The following is a 14,528-nucleotide window of genomic DNA, read 5'->3' on the forward strand; positions in this document are numbered from 1 at the left end:
ATGCGTCATGCAAAATAAGAACAACAAAATAAACACATGGTGGCAGCAGGCATCACTTCCTAAAAAATCGCACACAACCAGAGATAGAGTTGCAGCTGATTCTCAGGCTGTCAGCAACATATTTTCCAAACATTTTTCTTAAATACTGTTCAGTAATGTTGAATGTCTTTCCAGAGTAGATTAATGGAGGATAATGATTATAGAGAAGAGCTGCGTATCAACAGCGACTCTACCAGTCACGCAGTGCTAACTTGGACAGATAAGTGGATGTCGTAAAAAGGGATTGTTGCACCCTTGAAAAAGAAACTCGTGTGTTTACATCAAGCAGTTTGGTGAATTCCATAGCAAAACCGAATCATGGCAGATGCGCTGAGAACTTAATTGCATTTTTTGCTCGTACTAGTCCTACATTGTTATCAGAGTGTCCCATTGACTGATACGAGACACTAAATAACCTGCGTCACACACATCTTGGAGGCAAGTCAGACACACAAAAAGCTGGGTTATAAAACCATCGATAAAAATGGGAACAACAGACAGTCTTGAATAACTATACGTCACGAGTACAACATTAAATCTTTTCGATTTGCACAGCCACCTGAAATGCAATGGTCACGTACAATGTATGCACTTTTTTTCCATTTGGGATGACTGATGGGAGAGGATATCCACACAAAATTTTCTGATATAAGAGTAGCACAGATCTATATGATCAGTTGCATGATTTGGCCGAAAATATTTTGAAGTTCAATTACATTTTCTTTTAGCACAAGAGATTATGTTTGTTGAATTGGTGCAATAGAATGAAAAATATTTCATCACAAGCATTTCGCTTTACTGTAAAGCACCTGGCACTAACTGCCAAACACTGAACGCCATAGTGGAAGTCTGTATGAGTTTGCGTGTGACACAAAGTTTTTGAATTACACTGCAACGAAATATTATTCAAATGGCAACGACCTTCCAGAAATAGACCAGTGAAAGTGCAACGCGAGTGTGCGACTTAAACCTTCACAAACAGTAAAAGAATGAACTAGCTATTTTCACAATACTTGACACCTTAGAAAATGCTTTGTCACTGAAGAGAAAAATAAAAAGAAAATTGGAATTTAACATCTCTTCGACAAGAGACCAAGCAGTCTCCTATACTTATTAGGAATACCACGGAAAAAGCAAATGAGAGTGACCAGACAGGAATTTAAACTGCACTATACCGAAGGCGAGTCTATAATTGATGCAAGTAAATGTGAATGTATGTCTGCTGAAACTCGTATATCTCCGAAAGTTCTTCACCAACCACTTTGAAATTTTAACACAACCTTGCAATCGAATATGAGCGCCTTTTTATGTACCTACTGGAGCGCCACGTGATACATAAATATATATAAAGTAATAAAAGGGGGCGCGTTGTCAGAAAACATCTCAAGTTCGTTTGTTAAACATCTTAAATCTCTGGAAGTTCATCACCGATTCGTTTGAAATTTTGACACAACGCTGCATTCGAATAGGCGCGCGTTTCAATATACCTAATGATGCGCCATACGGCGTATACATATGCAGTTGGGTGCAGTGTTGTCAAGGACAGGTAGCATGAACTCTGTACTGTGCCGAAGCTGAATGCCGCGGGGAACGGACATGCAGACTCACGGATATTGGAATCGCATTCGGCCAAACATTTTTTTCAGTTAAAACACCAAATTGTATCCAATAAAAACACAATAGGTAGGCTTCACTAGACTGCATGTTATGCCAGGTACACTAATTCCATTCTGTACGTTTGATGTCCAGGTTTGTCTTCACAGAGCCGGTAAGTACACGTATGAGTAACGTTCACTTCATAGAAGATTAGATTAGATGTTCTAAACGACAGCCTTGGATTTGTAAACACTTCGCCACTCGCTGGATCACACTTTGTTGGACCCTACGCAACACACCTACACTCACCATTGCCGAAGCGGCTATTAGGTCGTGTAAATTCATAAAAATCTAGTGGATTAAGGTTCGGGGAACGTGGAGACCAGAACATTGGACCTCCTCAACCAATCCATTTCCCTGGAAATCCTTCATTTAAATAGTGTCGCATAGTCTCTCAAAAGTATGGCGGTGCACCATCATGCTAAAGCAACAGCTGTCGCCGTACACCACGTGGAACGTTTTCTAATGCGTCAGGAAAAGTATTGCAAACAAACGTACGATTCCGGGGCGCATTCAGCTTTTCCGGAAACAGGTACGGACCCAAAAACAATCCTCCCACGATTCCAACCCAAAGGTTGACGCCAAAGCATACCCGATAGCCACATTCACAATAGACCTAACATGTGGGTTGTGTTTCGACCAATAATGGCTTTTGTGGAGGTTAAAAATATCTTCAAGAGTGAAGCTAGATCCGTCAGTTGATGTCAAGTTTTTTTTTTTTTTTTTTTTTTTTACAAAATGTTTGTTACTTTAACGTGCAATGATTTGTGTGCAGTTTTACGAAGTGTAATACTTCAACAGCGAGTCTTTGAGATATCCGGAACTTCCTTGCAGTATTACGGGTACTTTTGTGAGGTAATTGGTGAACAATTTCAAAAAACGCGTCCACTGTTTGTTGAGTATGTCTAATCCTTGGAGGACCTCTGTCCACTACTTGTGGACGAAGATTGCCGGTTTCCAGAAAGCGTTGCTACAGGAGAGGAAAAACATTCTTACCGAGATGGCGCCTTTGCAGCATACGCACGAGCAGCGGCAGCACCTAAATTATCGGATACCCGCATCATCAAATGGATATCGACGTATTCACCGTTTGCGTACTCCATCGGGAAACCGCCATACTTGACCACGACAGGACTAGTTATGGTTGCGCACTATGCTGTTAGTGTAGACACATGCATGCAATTTAATGGATCGAATCCACTGTCATGTGATAGGCTATTGTCATGTGACAAAATGATATCCTGCTTCCGAACGACGAGAACTAGGGACCGGATGACTAAAAAAAAAAAAATAAAAAAGGAACATCACGAAGATTCCAACCATAGCTCCATTTTTTCGTCTTTCGTTTTTCGTTTTCTTTCTTTTGATTTTGCTCGTCACTGTTCTCGTCTTTTGGTCTGGGCGGATGTCACATGACACCGCTCCAAGTTAATCGTTGAATACTTCACTCAGCCTTTTTTTTTTTTTCCCCTTATTACAGAACACGCTGAGCTACCGTGCTGGCATTCCATGTTGGAGATGGGTTTGATATCCCACCAGCCTACTCAGTGATGACGGCTGGTACGGTAGTTGGGGCGTTGGGGGGGGGGGGGGGGGGACACACGTTCCTCAGTACATTCCGATGCGCTGCAGCATGTGACCATGTTGCCAGCTCCTCGTCTTCATACACGTGTTTTCAAAATGCATCCTATCTCATTTTGCTAACTTTCGTCTTGAATCTGGACGAGGCATCGTATGCCGACCTCCAAGTGTGGCATTTTTTCTTCACACAGTATATGTAAAATATACTGTTACCAAAAATTTCAAAAAGTACTCGACGAATTTAATTCAGATTTTTACACGTTACCGTATAAGTGAAACGTTGTTAGGAAACAGGAAAGTTGTATTTATGGTTTATCGGTTAATGATTAAAATACTGCTATAGAATCTGAAAATACAACAACAATAAACACGGCTCAAGGTCAGAGCGAGGGGGGGGGGGGGATAGCAGATGGACAAAGGGGTGGGAAGAAATGAAGACAGAGGGCGGGCAGTGGAAGATGGACAGAGGGAGGGGCGCGATGATGATGAAGATATTTGGTTTTTGGGGCATGTGGGAGGAGATAGAGGGAGGGGAGGAGGAGATAAGAGGCAGGAGGAGGAGAAGGAGAGAGGAAGGCAGGAGAATATGGAAAGAGAAGGGGGGATGAGGTGATGGACAGGGAGAGAGGGAAGAAGCAGAAGATAGATAAAGCGGGGGAAAGGCGGATATGGACAGAAACAGGGAGAAGAAGGACATAGCCAATTCCCACACTTATTAAAAACGTGTGCTTCCTCTTCTCTTTCTTTTCCATTTCACCAGACTGAGCCACTGTGATGCGAGGCCGGGAATAGCTAGTATCAAATATAGGTCTCAAATTGAAGAAGAAATAGCTCATAATGTACCACTAGAGTACAGCGTTGTGTGGAAGTTAATCATGGACGGCATGGAAACCTAAAAGTTTAGAGGACTAAAGCGTTTGAGATGTGGTGTTCTGGAAGGATCCTGAAAATTAATTGGCTCTTAAGATACGAGACAGGCCCCAGACTGTACCACCTCCATAGGCATTCCAAATACGGCGAGGTACACCTTTTGAGTTTTCACAAAAGCGATGATAGAAAAATATTTTTAGGTCAAATTGTTTGTTAAGGTCGGTTGACGAACGCAGGGGTAGTGTCGTGTAAAGCAGGGATGAACAGACACCGGTTACTTTCTATTGGCTCCTGCTATGATCACGCACGAGGTTGGATTCCTCTCAACTTCCATTGGTCAGTGGGTCTGAAGATGGTTGCGTAAATGAAGTGAAAAAAAAAAAAAAAAGACGGCTGCAGGTGTTTTAATTTCGTATTGAACAGCCGAAGTCGTTGTAACCATCTATTACAAGGATGTGCATACAAAGATTAGATATTACTTTTGTTTTACTCGAAGATTTTCCGCCAGTTACTACGAACTGTGTGACCTTTGTGACAGGAAATCATGAATCTAGTCGCACAACCGAGACTTTATCCCGTAGTCACGCTTTTGGGAACGGTGTCACAAGCCTTGTGGAAAGCTAAAAATATGGAATCAATTTGACATCCCGTGTGGATATCATTCATTACTTCGCGAGAATAAAGTGCAAGTTGTCTTTCACAAGAACGATGTTTTCTGAGCCCTTGCGGACTATTTGTCAATAAATCGTTTTCTTCGAGGTAATTCCTAATGTACAAACACAATACATGTTCCAGAATCGTACTGCAAATCGACGGTAATGATATGGATCTGTAATTCAGCGGATTACTCGTGTATCCTTTCTTGGATATTGGTATAACTCGTGCAACTTTGCAGACTTTAGGTACGGACCTTAACGAAGAGTGAGCTGTTGTATATTATTGCCACGTACAGAGCTATTGTATCGGCATACTCCGAAAGGAATCTGACTGGCATACAGTCTAGACTGAATGCCTTCCCTTTATTACGTGAATTAAGCTGCTTCGCTACGTCGAGGGTATCCAATTCTAAGATAGCCGTGTTGGCAGTTATTGTCAGTGGTGGTAAGTGGGCCAATGTTCGTAGATCTGGCTGTAGTTTCGCGCGCCAGCTGGCATGGCCAAAAGTTACTATAACAGACTTAGGTCCTCACTTAACAGATTCCTCTTGCGTGACAAGATCTAATCTACAAGAAAAGGAAGTGGCGCGTTGGTTAAGACTCTAGTCTCCGGGAGGAGCAGAATTCAAAATGACGCCCAGATCTAAGTTTTCCACAATATATCTATATCGCTTAAGGATAATGCCTGGATGGTTCCTTTTTCCAGTTTTCTTCCCCGTCCTTTCCCGGTGCCGTGCTTGTGCTCCATCTCTAATCACCTCGTCGTGGACGGGATGTTAAACCTTTATCTAGCTCCCTTCCTTCCTTCTCCACCTTTCGTAAGAAGAATTATTAAATACTTCGTCTCCGAGAAAGACAGAAAACACAGCAGCGCTTTCAGAAGTTGGCCCAAAGTACACTGTGTTAATTGAAAAATACAACTAAAGGTTTTCTACTTCTCGCGATCGTAACCTATGTGAACTGATGTACTCAAGAACAGCTGGAAGGAAATAATGTTCTTTTCTTTTTTTCTCATTCATTTTACAAGGAGTATCTAAGATTCCAGGAACTGTGGTTCCGACACCGAAGAGAAATTACACGAATTTAATTTTACTATTATTGTTTGTTCCATCTTTCGTCGCAGTTTTCTATTTCTTCTTAAGCTGCCTCGAGCTAGTTGCTGGAAACGTGAAGAAGAGAGAGAGAGAGAGAGAGAGAGAGAGAGAGAGAGATATGTTCACCCCTCTCCCTTCCACCATTTCCTTGCTCCGACCCGAGTACGCTCAAAGAATCCAGATTACAGATAGCCGCGCACTTGCTGACAAACACAGAGAGAGAAACTGTCTCTGACAGAAGAGGCTGCGTGTGTTGGCGGAGGAAAAAAAAAGAAAGAAAAAAGATAAATAAAAAGCGAAGAAGTAAAGAGGAGGACGCGTGCAGGACAAGCTGCAAGGAGGTGGGAGAGGGCACAGGGAGGCGAGGAGTTTTGCCTGCGTGCGCCGCCTGCGAGGCGGGGGCGAAATACGTTTTAGAAACAAATTTCGCATGCTTTTTGTGAGCACGACGCGCCCCCGCCTGCTGCTTGCCCTTGTGCCCGTTGTGTGTGTGTGTGTGTGTGTGTGTGAGAGAGAGAGAGAGAGAGAGAGAGAGAGAGAGCGTGGAGACGCTCGCCTTTGGTCGCCGCCCTCGGGAAACTACCCTATCCGGAGCTTTTATTTTTAAATAATCCTGTGCGAGACGACACACGTTCGTGGAGGCAGGGTGTTGGCGAGGGGGCCCCTCCTCTACGCACAGGCCAACTCAAACCGAACGTTTCCCCTACAGCGACGGCCTGGCACGCAAATGAGAACGGAGTTTCCCTTATCGTATCAGCCCACCAACGTGGAAGCGCACGCTTGGGGAAGGTGTAGGGCTATCCACAGCTGTGCACGCTGCATTAAGGCGTTACAAGTGATATCATTTGTCGGAATTTGCAGCAGTGACAACTGGGTTTTTCCAAGTGCGGGTTCGTAAGGTGGAGGGGATTCAAAGCACATTTTATAAAATGCCTTTATATTTTCACATACTCGTATATCAGTTTTTCTGCCAATGTTCTGACGAATTAGCATGAACACTAAGAGTCTCGAAAAAGGTAAGTTATTCTAGAAAATTACAAGTCATGTTTACGACAGGATTCTTTTCAATTGCTTGCCTGAGGTGGTTTGGTTTGCGGCCAGACAGAGGGCAGAAAACATTTCACACAGGAAAAGGCACCCATTCACAGTCTGATGTTGTGTGTTTGCTGCCAACATCTAAACAGACATGGGCCGCAAGTCCACAGGTACAACAAAAAACTGGCCAGGTGCGGGTAGGGCTCGCACTCTGAGGCTGAGGTCCCCGTCCGAAACTAGTTATGCACATAGACAGTTCATCCAAGCCGGGAACCCACGATCTCGACGATCTTTGCCTGTTATCAATGTAGATAGGATGCTTCGCTTCTCTACAATGGTTGCCTTAACGTCTAGGCCATCCCGACACGCTCTCCGTCAGACCCAAGTTCCCAACTTCCCGCTCGCCGCACCGCAACGACCGCCGCCTATTAATGTCCTCGCAGATTTCTGACTCCCGTAAGATTTCGGGCGTTGGTTGTGCATCCGCCTACGGGAATCAGAAATCTGCGAGAAGGGGGATAATGGGCGGAGGTCGTGAGGGAAGTCGGGAATTTGGGTCTGACAGAGAGAGTGTCCATATTGCCGAGACGGTTAACGCAACCATTCTAGAGAAGCGAAGCGTCGGGGTTCGAGTCACGATCCGACACAAAGTTCTAGCTTTCGCCGTTGCATTGGCACAATGCCCTCTGCAACTAGAAGTCATTATTTCCTTCCTATCTCCTTCCCATCCATTTCGTTTCCATCCCTTTCACCACAAATACTCACAGTGAAGTGTTCATGTTTCTCAGTAAATAACGCCTTTATGGTGTTACGAGCTTTCGAACGATCTATGCGTGAAATCTGGATATTCCAAAGTGAATATTCCGGAATACCGCGCTTTGTTCCCCAGTCCATTGCAAAGTGACGTGTACAGGTCTCTCAAATCTTTAGGGTCAAAGCTGAAGGAACATGATCCTAAACTGAGCATTCTGAAGTAAGGAACTAGTGGTCAGAAATGGATATTGCACTCGGTATGACATCTCAAATGTGCTTGTGGCAAGTAATGGTAAAATGTTTACATTTCATAACAAAACGATACTTTCTGCATCGACATAGGCTTAACTCGTGAGTGTTGCGTGGGAGGAATGATTGTGTAACTTTATTATGAGCTGAAGTTGTCTGATTTTCCTGTCACGATTATTCTGCCGAATTTTTCTTGGAACGGGGACTCTCAGAATTTAAACAGCAAACCTCTCTTGTAGCGCCTGCCACCGTAGTTTCGTTAAGCGTCCCCTACTGCTCTCGCACCGACTAAACGATCCCGTGATGAAACCCGACGCTCTTCGTTAGATCCTCTGCCTCTTCTATTAATCCAACGTGAAAAAGAGTCCCACACTGACGAGCAATACTCAAGATTCGGTGGAACAAGCTGTAATTCACTTCTTTCGTGGATAAATTACATTTTTTTTCAAATTATCCCAACGAATCTCAGCCTCGCATTATCTCTTATACCGTTTGTTTCACGTGGTTGTTCTACTGTAGCCCAGCCTGATGGTTACTTCTAAATAGTTTACGGTATTTACTGTTTCCAGAGATTTCTCAACCAATGCATTATATCGGTTTTCTCTACCTCGTGATGACTGGGTGTTGTGTGATGTCCTTCGGTTAGTTAGGTTTAAGTAGTTCTAAGTTCTAGGGGACTGATGACCATATATGTAAAGTCCCATAGTGCTCGGAGTCATTATATCCGTTCAGGATCAACTGCCAATCCCTGCACCAATGGCCAATCCTCCGCAGGTCTTCCTGCACTTTGCTGCAATCTTCTGGCGTTGTAACCTTGTTATATACGAGGGCATTTCGAAAAGTAAAGATACAATGGCTCGCAGTCCTTAAATAGAACATTTATTTAGAAAATGTCAGTTACATCTTATTAACTGGATTATTTGTTATTTTTCGACATAATCACCCCCCCAAACATTTGTTAAGTCGGTGCACAAGCTTTTGTATTCCACAGTCATAGAAGGTTGCCGCCTGTTGTCGGAACCACATTTTAACTTCATCTTTGATCTCTTCATCGTCGTGGAATGATTTTCCACCAAGATGTGACTTCAGGTAACGGACGACATGGAAGTCGGTGGGCGCAAGGTCCGGGCTGTATGGCGGATGGTCCAATACGTCCCATTTGAATTGTTTGAGTAGTGCTTTGGTTACGAGCGCTGTGTGAGGCCGAGCGTTGTCATGAAGCAAGTGGACTCCACTTGTCAGTATTCCCCTGCGTTTGTTTTGAATTGCCCTTCGAAGACGTTTCAAAGTCTGGTAATATGCAGCAGCATTAATTGTCGTTCCAGGAGGCATAAATTCCAACAGAAGAATGCCTTGCCTGTCCCAAAAAAAGTCATGATTTTCTTCGCTGAAATCGACGTTTTGCATTTCTTGGCTTTTGGTGAATTCGAATGGCGCCCTTGCATTGATTGTTGCTTGGATTCAGGCGTGTGGTGATAAACCTACGTCTCGTCACCTGTCACAATGTGGTCAAGGAACTCATCACCTGCTTCAACCGGCCGTAGTGGCCGAGCGGTTCTAGGCGCTACAGTCTGGAGCCGCGCGACCGCTACGGTCGCAGGTTCGAATCCTGCCTTGGGCATGGATGTGTGTGATGTCCTTAGGTTAGTTAGGTTTAAGTAGTTCTAAGTTCTAGGGGACTGATGACCTCAGAATTTAAGTCCCATAGTGCTCAGAGCCATTGAACCTGCTTCAGCGTTTGAGGAAGTCGAGTGCAATGCCCTTCCTTTTCTTTTTTTGTTATTTCGTTAACAGTTTTGGAACCCAGCGCGCACACAATTTCCTGTACCCTAACTTGTTAGTCACAACGTCATAAAGAGTTGTTATTGACACGTCCGGTATGATCTGATGTAATTCTTTCAATGTAAGACGTCTATTCTCACGAATTGCTTCCTCCGTTCTCCGAAGAAGGGCATCAAAGATCACAGATGGCCGACCTGTTCTTTGTTCGTCATGAACATCGGTCCTCCCTTCAGAGAAATGACGACACCATTTCGCTACATTTTGTCGATTCATCATGTTCCCATAAACAGAAACGATTTCTTTGTGAATATCCACAGGTCGCTGACCTTTTGCATGAAGAAAACGTATGACGGAGCGCACTTCGCATCTGGCGGGATTCTGAATCGGCGCAGCCATTTTAAACACGACCTACTCCAACCAGAAGCAACATTCAACTGCCGAACGACCGCGAGGAGAAAGCTAACCGTTGAACACGTGTTGCCAACGTGTTGCCAACTTGCTCGCCAAACTCTTCTGTTCCTCTGGCGTACGGTGTATCTTTACTTTCCGAAATACCCTCGTACAACAGCATCGGCCGTGAGTAGTGTGAAAGACTCTACAACTCTATCTACGACATTATTAACATAGACTGTCCAGTCACATGAATGTGACCATCTTTTCTTATATAACATGGTGATTAAATTACTTAAAAGCAGTCTTGAACGCAGCCAATGTAAAAATTTTGAGCGTTTTCGGCCTTTTAATTACGGGCCATATCAGAGTTCGCACCATCTGGATGACGTCAGTGACAGTGACTGAGGCATCCACAGCGATTCATGCGCCATCGTCGTCATCCGGATGGTGCATACTCTGATGATGGCCCGAAATTAGAAGGCCGAAACCGGTCAGAAGTTAACATCGGCTGCGATCAAGACTGCTTTTAAATAATTTAACGTGACCATCTGCCAAAAGCCTTAATAACCACCTTTTGCAGCGTGAGATGCACAGCGTGAGATTCAATGAGGTTCTGAAAGGCACGACAGGGATGTGGAGCCATGCCAACTCCACTGCCGTGGCCAGCTGCGCTACGATTCTCCGTTGAGGATCCCACAAATTCTCGATTGGGTTTAAATCCGGGGAGTTCGATAGCCAGCGGAGTACGGTAAACTCATCGTGGTGCTCTACGAACCACGCGCGTACACTGCGAGCTGTGTGACACATTGCAGTGTCCCGCTGGTACGTCCCATCGTGCCGAGTAAAAACAAACTGCATTCAGGGGCGGACATGGTCCCCCAAAGACTGATGCTTACTTGTGTTGACCCATTGTGCCTTCCAGAATGATAAGATCACCCAGGGAACGCCACGTAAGCATTCTCCAGCCCATAACGCATCCTTCTGATTGCAGAGTGTTTGCTTTCAGACATGCTGTACGATACAGGCGTGCAAATCCAAGACTTCGTCGCTGTCGATCAGCAGTCAGCATGGATGCATGAACCAGGAGCCTGCTGCGGAGGCCCACACGCAGCAACGTTCGGTAGTCAATCGTTCAAAATGGTTCAAATGGCTCTGACCACTATGCGACTTAACATCTGAGGTCATCAGACCCCTAAAACTAACCAACCTAAGGACAACACACACATCCATGCCCGAGGCAGGATTCAAACCTGCGACCGTAGCGGTCTCGAGTTTCCAGACTGAAGCGCCTAGAACCGCTCGGCCACAGCGGCCGGTCTAATCAATCGTTGAGGAGACACTTTTGGTAGCCACTTGGTTCATCCGGGCAATCAGTTGCTCAGCGGGTGAACATCTATTCGCCCGTACACATCTCCGCAGCTGTCGTTCACCGCTGTTATCTACGGCCCGTGGTCCACCACAGTTGCCTCGCTGCCGGTTTTGGATGGCGTCATTTTGCGGTGCACGGTATACTTTAACTACGGCAACACGTGAACAGGTTACAAACTTAGTTGTTCCGGATATGTTTACTCCCTCGATTCGAAAGCCTACGATCATAACGTTTTTGATGTCAGATAACTCGCTCAGTTTCCGCATTATGACAAACGGCTGCACTGTTTTCCGCGTTTCCCCAACACGCTGTGTATACCCTTCACTTTTAGTAGTGCCATCCGCCGTCTGGTTATTGCACACTGACGTCAAACACAGGTGGTGGTCAGATTCCGTCAGATTGAAATACACTGTATCTCAAACTGACGGAACGGATTGCGCGCACACCAATACAGATATTTTTCTGAAATTTGGCTGAATTACTCTTCGGTCATGTCCACAAGGTTCAAAATGGCTCTGAGCACTATGGGACTTAACATCTGAGGTCATCAGTCTCCTAGAACGTAGAACTACTTAAACCTAACTAACCTAAGGATATCACACACGTCGATGCCCGAGGCAGGATTCGAACCCGCGACCGTAGCGGTCGCGCGGTTCCAGACTGTAGCGCCTAGAACCGCTCGGCCATACGGGCCGGCATGTCCACAAGGGGTAATAGGCTATTATGATTTTAATTTATTTATTAGTTATTGAAAAACAATGTAACGATTTTTTCAAACCGCAAAAAAAAAAAAACTGTGCTAATACCCTCTGTTCAACATTCTACAGGATAAGAAAACTTTTTTTAAATTTCAGATAAGATTTGCACACTGCAGGACTTCCGTCACGGGCGTATCTCATACTGGACATCGTAACTTGAACTCCTCGATTGGGGGGTTTAATGAAAAAAAAAAAAAAAAAAAAAAAAACTGAAAATGTACAAGAATCAATAAATAATGTGCAAAAATATTTACGTTGACTGCCTAAATAGTTTTCCCAAAGAAAGTATAACTCGTATATTTCATAGGATGACTGGAGAGACTGGACCACTGTATCATGCAACAAAACTGCATGACAATGGGGAAGAAAATAACAACTGTAGTTTCACCTTGCTTTCAGCCGTTCGCAACACCAGCACATCAAGGTTGCTGCCCCTCGCTAGCAGCTAACGGCTATGTAAAGTGAAGGTGGAAGGGGAAGAAAGGAAACGAAAGGGAAGGAACTATTGATGTCAGTTGCATCGGGACTTTATGCGGAATCAGAGGCGACGAGCGAAAATGTGTGCCAGACCGGGATTCGAACCCGGCGTCTCCTCCTTACGAGACAGTGGCGTTCACCGCTGCGCCACTCGCACACAGTGTTTATCGCAATTGCGCGGTCTATCTCGGCACGCCTCACATTCCCCCCTGGCACCACCGAGCCGCAGTCCATGTCTCCCACTCTCGCTACTTTGAAAATGCGTGGCGTCTGTTCTTTCGGATATGTCCTAAAGAACACATAATGCATTCATATTGCCATGGATTATTCTGGCCTCTCCACAGATACCCACTAGCGGTTGTCTGCACAGTTGAGGCACGTAAGACACTCCACCTCTACAAGGTATCATTCAGTGTCATAAAATTAAAAGTACACTTTTCATCAATCTTAGGTTTGCTTGGAATACAACAATGTTTTACTATACGCGTCGTTATTGGAGGCGACATGTCCGTACCTTCCTTCGATCTGAGAACACACTCACCGATTCACTTCTCACTGCCCAAGCAGTTCCACACGGATTCAGCACCTTATTTCCTTCAGTTATCCGAAGAGTTGCCAGTGGTGAAACTCATTTGACTGTTTGTCCTCCTGATTTGTTTTGGAAAGGTGATCCCACTCCTATGGACAAAACAATGGTTCAAATGGCTCTAAGCACTATGGGACTTAACATCTGTGGCCACCAGTCCCCTAGAACTTAGAACTACTTAAACGTAACTAACCTAAGGACATCACACACATCCATGCCCAAGGCAGGATTCGAACCTGCGACCGTAGCGGTCGCGCGGTTCCGGACTGTAGCGCCTAGAACCGCTCGGCCACCCCGGCTTCGGTTTTTTCATCTTTCTTTCTTCAACAGTGAGTCACCCCGTCACTATCTTTTCCGACGTAGATGTAAGCGTTTGAAAGGCAAAAATGTCGAGCGTCAGGCAGGTAAACTAATTTTATACCATAATTACCTTTGGTTATTGGAGGCGACATGTCCGTACCTTCCTTCGATCTGAGAGCACACTCACCGATTCAGTTCTCACTGACCAAGCAGTTCCACACGGATTCAGCACCTTATTTCCTTCAGGATTCTAACCTGCGACCGTAGCAGCAGCGCGGCTCCGGACTGAAGCGCCTAGAACCGCTCGGCCACAGCGGCCGACTCCTTTGGACCACCATATAGGACGTTTCAATGGTTAACAATAATTTCGCAGATGTTTTCAGAATCTGTTCAGAACATCAAGCGTTGTCATAACAAAGTTACGAGGAAACCTCTTTACGAAAAATGCCCACACGCATAGGAACGTGCTGGCGTACAGCATATGGCCATTATTGTTATCATATTTTGACAGGCAGCAGAGGACACGGTGTAATACTTTTTTTTTTTTTGTTTGTTGCGCAATACTACAGAAAACAAGCTGCGCCCGACCTCACAGAGTGTACCAGACAATGAGGGCCGACGCGGTATTACAGTTCGAGCCGTGTGTAACAAACGAGGCAAAAAATATCGTGAAGTTCTTTGTCCACCAGCACTGTGTATTACGGCACCTTTCTGTTACGTGATTACGTTATTACAAAGGGAGAATAACTGCATTTCCCTTTGTAAGCGCGAACTCACGGTTGGGTTAAAAATGGAGCGGGATTCTCTACGAAACAAAATTTATCGTGCACGAGGCTCCTATGAGTCAAAAGAAACAAATAATAACAAACTAATGAGAACTATCTTTAAAAAAGGAGATAGTCAAGTTAATTTCCCGGAAGTCGTTCCAAT

At 44.8% G+C, this 14,528-nt stretch overlaps 1 protein-coding gene across 1 annotated transcript in view; it reads right to left on the reverse strand.

The window, feature by feature from the left end:
* The window catches only part of LOC126100869 (uncharacterized), a 547,315-nt gene that overhangs the window by 62,215 nt on the left and 470,572 nt on the right, over window positions 1–14,528 (reverse strand). The gene's annotated exons all lie outside the window — the stretch shown is intronic.

The sequence above is a fragment of the Schistocerca cancellata genome, chromosome 9 (genome assembly GCF_023864275.1).
Source record: "Schistocerca cancellata isolate TAMUIC-IGC-003103 chromosome 9, iqSchCanc2.1, whole genome shotgun sequence".
Classification (NCBI taxonomy): Eukaryota; Metazoa; Arthropoda; class Insecta; order Orthoptera; family Acrididae; genus Schistocerca; species Schistocerca cancellata.